Raw genomic sequence first — 12,368 nt, 5'->3', positions numbered from 1 at the left:
CTTTATTATTTAAAGTGGGATTTTCCAGAAGTGGTTTAATGTAGCTCTCTAGAATCGGTCATAATGTCTAAGTCGAATTTGGGGTATTACAGTACTAATGGTGAAAAGTCCCATAAGAAATATTGTTTACGAACTTTTCAAGATTCTCAGAATAAACAACTTAAATAATTTCTATTGGATGAAGAAAAAAATACCTTACAAATGTCGTGGTGTAAAATTAATTGTTAACTTTATTTTTTATTTTTAAATTAATTGTTAATTTTAGCATAAAAGATTAGAATATATTTCCTCTAGGACTAAATTTTTTCTCCAAAAGCCCTACCTTAGTTTCCTTAAAGGAAGCTAAGTGAATTGATTTCTAATAATACTCTAGAATGACATATTTTTTTGTATTAATTATATATTTATTTTGAGTATGATCCTACTAATTTGAGCTATTTATGGCTTTTTATCTTATAGGGGCTAAATTGAAGGCAAAAGGAAATTTAGGGGCTACAAGCGTGAATTTAAAGAGAAAATGGGCCAGTATGCAAGAGGTGGTGCCGAAAATAAAAATTGTGGAAGATTTGAGGCAAAAGTGCAAAGAAGAGATTTTATAAAAACAAGTCTCTATTTAATTTTTAATTAGGATAATTATTAAAGATTATTATTTATATTTAATTTTAGCATTTATCTTTATTTATTTGTATTTATCTTTTAAAATTTAAATAGGAATAGACTAGGTTTCTTAGTACTATAAATAGGGGATAGAGTGACACAAATTTCGATTATCTTTTCTGTAAATACTTTCTCCCCCATAAAGTTTAGCCTTTTGTTCTTTCCATATTTTTTCAATAAAAATTCCATTTTCATTATGTTTATTTCTTTTTTCCCCAAAAATCATAAGCCACTAAATTTATCTAGTCAAAGGTTGTCAAAGTTCCCCAAAAATGGTTCATGAGGCTTAGAATCTGCGCTTAGCCTTCTCAACGAGTATTCATCGTTTCTCCGCATTACGGGGCTGATGCTTCCATCCATATCCCTTAAAAGGTGATCTTTTTCAACGTGTGCAAGGAACATCCACTTTGTATATTTTGAGAAGGTTGCACAGTCAGTTCGTTAGCTTACTGCATCAGAGGTTGGCGAGCCCAAGAGACAAAATGGCGTGGCATTCGCCATTAAGAAATGATGATCTAGCTTAAGATGGTCCCACAGAAGCGATTGTTGGCTAGAGTCAGGTTTCTCTAAATCGAAAATCTAAATTTTTGGAGCTGGTGGTCATAGGCGTCCTCTTCCACTATAACTGGCTTATTCTGTTTGAGAATGATCACTTAAAAGCAGATGATAGAATCCAAGGCGAATCAAGACATTCGGAGGTTGGAATCTCTCTATAAGAAACTTTTTTCTCAACTCTATTTATCTCTACTATTTTAATTTTAATTTTCGCACTTTCAATTAAATCAAAACTTTCAATTCTGTTTTTTTTTTTTTTTCCAAGTACGCAGGTTTTCTTGGGCACGATTTTGACCAAGATTTCGAGTAATAAGCAATTGTGCAATCTGGTTCCTGAGGATTTGACCCTACTTCCTTTATACTATTATTTTTATTTTCATTATAGGGATAGAAATATTTTTGGTGCTCTCAACGACTACATCAATTTCTATATGTTGCAATAGGTCCGACTAAAGAGGGATTTCGCGTTTTAGGCTTTACAATGTATTGGCGGTCAGGTCCTTTGTATCCACATTCTTTTCATTTTATTTGTATTTATCCATTTATTTATTTTTGTATAAATATGCTAAAGGGTTTACAAGAAATTTAAATTTAAATTTTTATACTTTAATTTTAAGAGATAAATCCTTGTATTTTTTATTTAAAATTTTTTTATCTCATTTAATTATACAGCTAAAGTTAGTGATATCAAAAATAAAATAAATTTTTAAACCTTCAACATTTAAAATTTTTTTCTATTATAAAACTTCTAGCAATTAAAAATTAAAATTTTGCTTAAATTAATCTTGAAACAGTGAAAAGTCATTTTATAGGAAAAGGTAATATTTTTTGGCGTTTTAAAAGATGAGGAAATTTGATTTTTTCTTTAAATAAAGATAAGGAAATTTGTTTTGTGTAGCATTTTTCAAAATTTACCTATTTAATATCCGCCAACCTTAAATGTTGCTTTTCATATGGATTAATCTATAGATTTTATTTCTATTAAATTTAGGACAATGTTGGTCATATTATTAAAACATTTTACATCATATTACGCAATCTTTATTTTTAAAAAAATAAAAAAAAAATTATTCTTTTTATCTTTTTTTTAAGAAAAAAATTAAGAGTCAAATTTAGTTAAAAAAGAATAAGGATCAAATTAACAAAAGATGTAAACATTAAGGGTTAAATTTGACATAATTTGCTTTTTGGCATGGGTTTTGCACATGTTCTTAGCACGATTGAGTGGGTTTTTTGCTTGGTTCTTTGTCATTTTTAGGTTTTACTTCGTGGTTTTTCTTGTCATGATTGTTGTTGGATGGGTAGTGATGCTGACAGCGCAGTGGTGGAAAGGGTTGTAGCACCCCAAACCCGGCCCAGACGTTATGACCGGATCCGACATGCCACCGTATCGCCCAAAGATGAATGGTGCAGTCAAAGCAGCCAATAAGAACATCAAGAAGATCATAGGAAAAATGACTGAGACCTATAAAGATTGGCACGAGAAATTACCATTTGCCCTATACGCCTACCGGACGTCAATCAGAACCTCTACCGGGGCAACACCTTTTTCTTTAGTTTATGGAATGGAAGCGGTTCTGCATATTGAGATCAAGATTCCCTCTCTACGCGTACTTTCAGAACTAAAATTAGATGAAGCAGAATGGATCCAGTCTCGATACGACCAGTTGAACTTGATTGAAGAAAATAGGCTAAAGGCTATCTGTCATGGTCAAATGTATCAAAAGAGAATGATGCGGGCTTATAATAAGAAGGTTCGCCCTAGAGAATTCCATGAAGGAGACCTTGTATTGAAAAGGATCCTCCCCACACAAAAGGACTTCAGAGGGAAATGGATGCCGAATTGGGAATGACCTTATGTGGTAAAAAAGGCTTTCTCTGGAGGGGCTCTGATTTTGACCGAGATGGATGGTAAGAGCCCGCCTAATCCCTTTAATTCAAATTCGGTCAAGAGGTATTTTACCTAAAAAAAAAGGGAGAGGCCAAGGTGAAAACCCGTGAAAGGGCACTTTGAGACCAAAGGGGTTTGAATTGAAAACCCAAGAATGGGCAATTCAAATTTTGATCGAACATGCGGCATGCGGCAGTTTTGCCTTCTCTAAATTAACAGGAGAGAGGGATGCTATGTATTGGGGCATCAACAAAGTACTCTTGGTCTTCCAAGCACATACCGAGTTCAAAGAGTCCTCGAGAAGTTTGTGCAACGGAGCTCATACTACAATATCTGGGGCACCTATTCTTATCTTATTCATTTTGTTTAGCAAAATGTGCCACCTTAATTAATTCATAGGTTCTCATTTTGTACCTTAGCAAATGTGCTATCTTAATTACCTTGTTCATCTTGAGCTTCGCTCCCAATAAAATTTCATCTTGCCTATTGCGATAATCTTTTTCAAGCGTCTTTCATTAAATTGATGATTAATGGACTCATAATATTCAAAAGAGTTATGCATATTACTCTGAAATTCTTCTAAATGATACAAGGACCTGAAACGGGACTAATTAGTTTGAATCGCCCAAATTCAAGGATTGGAAAAGTTGGGGAAAAAATAGCCCAAATTGTAATTATCCTTCGGGTATTCTGCCAGAGATACCAGTCAAGGAAAAGATAGAATAATACGTCAATAATAAAATCTCGATGAACAACGAGTGATTTAAAAAAAAAAGGGGACATTTTGCATTCATGCAAACGTCATTCATACACATTTATCTAGGAGCATTTGATTCATTCTGATCATGACATCCTAATCATTTGGCATAAATAGGTCCATGAAACGAATTCAACAGGTCATGTTCTCCAAAGAATGGTGTAACAGATCGAAGACGAAGGGCCTTAACCCCCTAAGCAGTAGAGTAACAGGCTGAATTTACAGATCTTAGCCCCCTAAGCAGTAAGGAAAGAGATCGAAGACGAAGGGCCTTAACCCCCTAAGCAGTAGGGTAACAAGCTGAATTTACAGATCTTAGCTCCCTAAGCAGTAGGGAAACAGATCGAAGACGAAGGGCCTTAACCCCCTAAGCAGTAGGGTAACAGGCTAAATTTACAGATCTTAACGCCCTAAGCAGTAGGGAAACAGATCAAAGACGAAGGGCCTTAACCCCCTAAGCAGTAGGGTAACAGGCTGAATTTACAAATCTTAACCCCCTAAGTAGCAAGGTAACAGGCTGGAAATCAAATATCCTCTCTCTGAAATGGCGTTGGAGCGACTAAAAGCCACAGCAGATTTCTTTGAAGTTTCAGTAGATTGAAAATCACAGATCTTATCTCTCTAAAGTTGCAGTAGAGCAGATCCAAAGAAACCTTATCTTCCTAAAGTTACAACAGAGTGGGACTTATCTCCCCGAAGTTGCAGTGGAGCATAATAAAGCTACCTGAAGAATGATGAGCACCAAAGAAGTCAGACTTGGCGACCGGGCAAATTGGTCTTTCCTGAAAGTCTTTGCTCTATTCTCGTTACACGACAATGAGTAAAGAAGGGCAGCTGTACAGGCCCAATTATATCCGGCCCAAACTAAAAGACCAAATCCAATTAAATACAAACCCTAAAGCCCAAATCCTAGCCCCCTGCACAGAAGAGAAAACAGCAGCAGCCCTCAAGCCTCAGCAGCACACTCGGCCAACCAATGGCCTCCTCGTGCATCACCACCGGCATATGCTCCCTCCATGCGTCTGACACGCCCATACCCTGCAAACACAAACAACAAAAACAACAGCCACAACAGAGGAATAAGAGCATTTTTTATTGTTATTGTAATCGGTTATAAAATTGAAGGGAGAAATTTTGAAAGAAAGAGGGGATTGTATTTTGAAAATGGGGGTTTTATTTTTTTACAAAAAGAAAGATTGTAACACAAATATTAGAAATCAAAACGCACACAAGCAAATCTAAGAAAGATTGGAAACTAAAAGGTGTTCTTGGTTCTTGGTTCTTGGTTCTTGGTTCTTGGTTATTTTTATTTAGTTTTTTATTTTGTATTTTCTTTTATTTTTTTTCTTTCTCTTCGCGAATCTGTTTAAGCAAAAACTAAAAGGAAGGAAAATGGCTCACCTGAATCCCTTTGAGCTCGCGTCGGAGTGATTTCTCCATCGTTGTAATCGAGTTCGGCAAAGGGACAAAGAACTCTTTTTTTCCTCGTTCTTTGGTTGCTGAAAGTTTAGCCCTCAAAAGAGGCTTTGAATACAGAGCGTAAAAGCTCATTCTCCGCAACACCGGTCACCGGCCATGGCAGCGTGCAGGTGAGCAGGGAATGGCCTTGTCGGCTGAAAAGAAAGAGAAGAGATAGAGGAGTCTGAAACTGTTAGGTTTTTAGAAAAAAATAAAAAAGGAAATAAAGGCTAAGATGGTTTCAAAATAAAAGTTTAATTTAAATAATAAAACTAAAACGTCGTTTGGGTAAAGGGAAAGGGTCCATGCGCCTAAAATGGATAATTTGTGTGGCTAGTCTCTTCCACTTTTCTGCGTTTTCATTTTAATCCCATTTTCCTTTTTATTTTTTTTCAAATTCTCCTCTTTAATTTTATTTCATTTTTAATTTAATCCAGGGCCTTGCTAGCCAAAACACAACGCATAAGGACTAGAGATATTATCTCATTTAGTCCCTGCTACTTTCAGCGCACCGCAATTTGGTCCTTTGATTTTATTTTATTTCTAGTTTTACCCCAAAACTCCATTTGACTTTCAAATTAGTCCATTTTTGCTAGTTTACTCACTCACTCATTCATCTATTTATTTGTTTATAAATATATTTTTCCATTATTCTTCTGTTTTACTTGTTCATTTATTTATTGGTAAATATTATTCGTTTACATTATTGGAATCATTAATTCATAATTCTTTTATTTCTCTCCAATTTTATTTACTTTTGTTGTTGCTATTTTGTTATCTTTTATTATTTTATTATTTATTCATCTATCATTCATTTTTTATATATTTGTTTTCATTAATTACTCATTTTATTTATTATCATCATCATCATCATCATTATTATTGATATTATTATTATTATTGTTACTTTTTGTCACTATTGTCATTATTATATTATTACTATTATTATTATACTTATATTCATGTTTATTTTATTTTTTCTAACATTATTACTGTTTCTTTGATCTTATTTATTTATTTATGTTCCTATTATATTTCCATTCATAATACTTCTATTTATATTTATATAGTAATATTACGTTTATTTTTCATATATACATATTTTATTCTTGCTATTATCATTTCATTTATTTATATCTTTTACATAGTTTTTTAAACTTCGGATTTTTTTTATTTATATTATTTATGTCAAAACTCTTTTATGTATATTTTTATTCTAAAGTTATCTTTCCACATATATTGTGTATTTTAAACTACCATACGTATTATTATCTTGCGATTTTTTTTATATATCTTTTAGTTTGAGTTATTTTATACATAACACGTATTTTAAAATTCCGTATGCATTATTTTATACTATCTTATACATCAATCGTTTTAAATTCCTTTCATTGTTACTTATTTTGAACTTTCTGTACATTGCTTACTCTAAAATATTTTATATACTCATTATCTTACATACATATCTATATACATAGTTCGTGATAAAATCGTTTGAATATATATTATTGATTTCACGTTATCTTATATATACGATTTGTCTTTTTTCTTTTAAACCAATTTACATATATGTATGTACATATATACATTTCCATTCAAATCTATTATGTATATATTTAAAAGAAATTTTTTTATATATTTTTATTATTTAAAACTATTTCATATATCATTATCCCTTTCATATATTATTTATATTGGGCCTTTTATTATATATATCATCTATTTAAAGTTTCATATGCATTACTTGGTTTAAATTATTTTGTATGTTATGCACTTCAAAATTCATTTACATCATTATTTTTATAAAGGAAAACTACTTTATACATTTCTTAACTCCAAATTTCATTTTTGAAATCGGTTAAATCCCAACTCATTATGCTTGGATTTCAAATGATTATACTTTTGTTACATCTGGTCTTATTTGTCCGTTTATCATACCTTTACATGTTTTATGTTCTAAATTCAATACTTTGCATTTTATATTCATTTATTCGTTTACCATGTTATGTTATTTATCTATTCATTATTCATGTTATTTATATATTATTTCTATTTCGAAATATACATGCTTAATACTATATACGTTTAGCCTGCTCACCTATTCATTGAGTGGTCTATATGTTTCATACATTGATTCGCAAAGCTTTGTCATTCTAATCATGTCCAAACATTTTAACATTATGACCTTTTTATGGTACATTTTTGTTTCATCATTTTAATTATTCATCGTGATTTGTTTCTAAACGTACCTCTTAAATATTTCACTAAAATTTTTAGATCCAAATTTAAAACAAAAGAAAATCTTGAAAATAAGACAATGTTTCGCATCTTGGAATACCGAAGAATTGTGCCCTAACTTACGGGGTTTCGATTTTCTTGTTGATTCTAAATAGCCAAATATCCTTTCGAGTTTTAAGAACACATGAAATTTCAATTAAAATTAAAGATAAAATTGCGCTCGGAAGTTCAAGGTATCGCGTCCTAACTTACGGGATGTGATTCTCTGATGTCTCGAGACGAGGAAATCTTTAGCAATCATTTTGATCCAATTCAAGCACTTTTAAACTCGACATTCATAAAAAGGGATCATATTTCAAAATTTATTTTAAAACTTTTCAATTTACAATATTAAGACATTAATTAATCAATTAGGTACCAATTTTGGGCGTTACGAGGGTGCTAATCCTTCCTCGTACGTAACCGACTCCCGAACCCGTTTTCTCAAATTTCGTAGACCAAAATGTCGTTCTAGTAAACTAAAATGTTTTATTAAAACAATGGTGATCCGATCACATCCAATAAAGATCGGTGGCGACTCCCGTTTTAATTTTTACTTTCAAAATCAAAGTCGATCCCCATTTTAAAAAAAATGGTTACGACACGGTGGACTTTTGGGTGCAGATCCATGACTTACCAACTAACTTAATTTCAGAAGATATGGCTCAACAGTTCAACAACTTTCTTGGTACGTTTCTAGATTTTGATCTGATAGCAATTGGGAGTGGTTATAGAGGCTTTATAAGGATTTGAATTCCACTTGATGTCAAAGGCCCTTTGAAGCGGAGGAAGAAGATAATTTTGGCAATTGACCACATTATCTATGCACGGTTCCAATATGAGTGGTTACTTGTGTTCTCCTTCCTTTGTGGTCGATTGAGGCATTCAGAAGCTTTTTGTCCAATTCAGATAATTCATGGGAAGAAAGAAATGCCTCTCGAGTGGGATCTGACACTTCGAGCTACTTCTAGACGGGCTATGGTGGGTACAAGTTGTTGGCTTCGGGAGGAGGGTGCAGTTTCCAAGTTGGATGATATCTGCCGTTCTTTTTGCAGTGGACCACAAGTTAGCCAGACGAACATTTAAGGTTTTTACCAACACAATACTCTACTGGATCATAATGATGTTGCTTTGGGATTGAATTTGGTAGGGCGACGAGTTGGGGTTTCGTTAGGTGAAAAGAATGTTAATCCGAATCTATCCCCGAGTACAGAAAATCGTCGATGGAGGTTAAAGAAGAGAAAAAATGGTCTTGCCACACTAGGTTTTCTCCATATTCTATAGGAATGGATTCTGAGGGAACTATTGTTGATCATGTTGTTGTTTAGAATTTGGGAATATCGATTGGCTCTAATGGACAAAGTAGCCAGAAGCCATAAAACTCCTAAGTTGGAATGTCTGGAGGTTGGGGAACCCACAAGCTATACGGTGCTTTCGATATTTTTTGAAGGAGTTGAACCCATCTGTGGCTTTTTTTCATGGAGACAAAGCTACAGAATAATATGATGCAGAGGATTCGTAGAAGTCTGGGCTTTTCCTATGGTATTGAGGTTAGCAGTATTGGTTCAAGGGGTGGATTAGCCTTGTGTTGGAATGAGACTTGTCATGTTAAATTATGTAGTTTTTTATCGAGTCATATTGATGTCATAGTGTAGGATGATTCTAAAGGAAATAGTTAGCTCTTTACGGGGTTTTACGAGTCATTGATCAAATGTAGGCACTTTCATTCATGGGATCTCTTATGACAGCTTGCCACTAATATGGATTATCCTTGGGTAGTGATGGAAGACTTTAACAAAATTTTGTTCTCCCATGAGAAACAGGGGGACAGCTCCGAGATGAATAGTTTAGTAGATGACTTTCAAACTGTTCTTGAAGGCATTGAGCTTTATGATTTAAGATATGTTGGCTATTAGTTCACTTGGGAATAGGATCACAACAAACTCAACAAGGGGTGGCTCAAATGGCGTGGAGGGATTTATTTCTAAATTATATAATAACTCATTGTCTCCATTCTATTTTTATCACTGTCCACTACTACTTGAGACGAATGTCGCCTCTTAAGATCGAAAGAGACTACGAAGCTTTTGATTTAAGGCGTCATGGTTGTTGAAAGACTCTTGTGAGGTGAAGGTACCACATCTTTGGAAATATTCGTCGGGTTTGGTTCCAAATTGCATTCAGGTGGTGAGAAAGGGCTTGATGGTTTGGGCTAAGTAGATCCAGAGTCTAGCTCAGTAGGTGTTTGTCGACTTTAGAAGCGACTTGGTTTTCTAATGACTGAGGACACAACAGATGAATATCTTGAAGAAATAGTTCTGGCTAAAATGCATCTTAATCTTGAAACCGATAAGGCGGGGGTTTGGTCCCCTTTTAGAAGAAAGGAAGAAAACAGGAAAAAAAAGAGTAAGTTATGTAAAATTTTTATTTTGTATTTTTATATTTTATAGTTATTGTAATATCATAATTAATTATATTATATTTATTTTTTTAATATTATGCAGATATCAAAATGTCTTCTGGAGTAAATACGGGTCACACTTCATCGAGGATTAATGAAACAGTAAAATTAATTATAAATTAAATAAAAAAATCGTTTTAGTTTGTCTTTTTTTTCTTGCTAAGCGCTACTTTGCTCATCGTGTTTTGATTGTATGAAACTGATATCTATTTAGTTGTTATTATTCCTTTTTAACTATTTTCTTGCATGAAATTAATCTCTACGTGTTAGTTATAATTTTTTAATTTTAGTACACATTCATAAATTTATATATTAATTTTTTAATATGACGGCATTTCTGCTTAATTTTACTGTTTACTATATTTGGTTCCATTTGTGGGGTACAAAAAAGTTATATTTGTCTTTAACGAGTGAATTTTTTTGGCTTTTTTATAAAATTAACACAAAAAATTTAATTAATTACATAAATGATCTATTTTTTTGATTAAACACGTAAATAACTTAAAATCTAGAGTGAAAGTTAGTGGAGCCAAAGAGTTTGGCACCACCAACATGTCACATCAGCAACTAAGATAAAAAAAAATTATTTTTTGGTGGTGTCATGTAGAATGACGTCACCTGTATAAATATCAAGGAAATACTATAATTTTTGAAAAATGAAGGACTTTAATAAAAAATTTCGATTTTCTGGTGAAGCCAAATAAATTGGCGCTTAAGTTTTCTAAAATTTTAAATATATTAAAAAATGTTAAGTATAATTAATTTTAAAAGTTTAGTATATTTAAAACTTTAATATACTTAATATATATTTTTAATAGGTAAATTAATATTTTTAAAATTTTTAAAAACTTCAAAAAATTAAATATATTAAAAAAATTTATATTAAATATTTTTAAAAACTTAAAAAATTTAAATATATTAAAAAATATTAAGTACAACCAATTTTAAAATGTTAATATATTTAGTATATTTTAAAAATTTTAAATATATTAAAAAATGTTAAGTATAACTAATTTTAAAATTTTAATATATTCAATATATTTTTTAAAAATATATTTTAAAATGTTAATATATTTAATATATTTTTAATAGGTAAAGAGAAAAAAGATATTTTAATATATTTAAAATTTAAAAAAACTTTAAAATTTTAAATATATTAAAAGTTTAAATATGTTAAAAGAAAATATTGAGTATAACCAATTTTAAAATTTTAATAACTTAAAATTTTGAACATATTAAAATTTTTTTAAGTATAACCAATTTTAAAATTTTTAATATATTTTTTAATAGAAAAAAGACAAAAAAAAAAGGTTTTTTCAATATATTTAAAATCTTTTATGTAATAAAAAATGGATCATTTATGTAATAAATTTAAGTTTTTTTTAGATTAATTTTTTAAAAAAGCTGATAAAAATTCTCGTATGTAAGATAAATTTTTGAGTTTGAATATGCCTAGTTTTTTTATAGATATCAATTCAATAAAAATAAATCTTTTTATTTTTATATTTACCAATACCACCTATAGTTTTTTAGGACATTATTATTATTTTTATGTACTTTTTGTAGTTATATAGTTGTATTTAGTTTTAATGCTTAACTATGATTAGGACATAATAATCACATTTGATTTCTACGTGTTATTATTAATATTTTATGACAAATCTTCATTCTATTATTAATATATTATTACTTATTCAATTTAACTTATATAAAAAATACTTAGAATGGCTACGTTGGTATAGTATAAATGTGATGTTTTTGTTTTCTCAACCTTTTAATTTTAGTCTTCAACAACCTTTTAATTTTAGTCTTTAATATATAATTTTATGTTTAAATTATATAGATAATTGATTTATCATATTTTTATAAAAATTTTACCATACAAGATGGGTATCAGGTTTTAAGGTTGCGGTTTCATTTTCCCAAGTACGATCCGAACGAGCAAATCATGCCATACTTACAATTGGTGAGATTTGGGGACGTCGCATTGATCCGGAAGTTTGACCTGAGGGCGAACTTAATATCTGCATTGGTTGAGCGGTGGTGTACTGAGACCTACACCTTCATTATGCCGTGCGGGGAGTGCACTATCACATTGGAAGACGCCCCTATGTAACTTGGCTTATGAGTTGACAGTGCTGTAGTCACGGGTCGAAGCAAAGTGTTGGAACCTTTAGTACTATGCCACAGATTGCTTGGACAGTCCCCTAGTGATGGGGAATAGAATTTCACATGCTTGACATTGGCATGGTTGAGAGCAAATTTTAAGGAGTTATCGAGACTATCACTGAGCACGAGGTGACGTGTACTGC

This window comes from Gossypium hirsutum, chromosome A09, assembly GCF_007990345.1.
Source record: "Gossypium hirsutum isolate 1008001.06 chromosome A09, Gossypium_hirsutum_v2.1, whole genome shotgun sequence".
Taxonomy (NCBI): domain Eukaryota; kingdom Viridiplantae; phylum Streptophyta; class Magnoliopsida; order Malvales; family Malvaceae; genus Gossypium; species Gossypium hirsutum.
The sequence above is the reverse complement of the archived record's forward strand: the minus strand, read 5'-3'. Positions refer to the sequence as shown.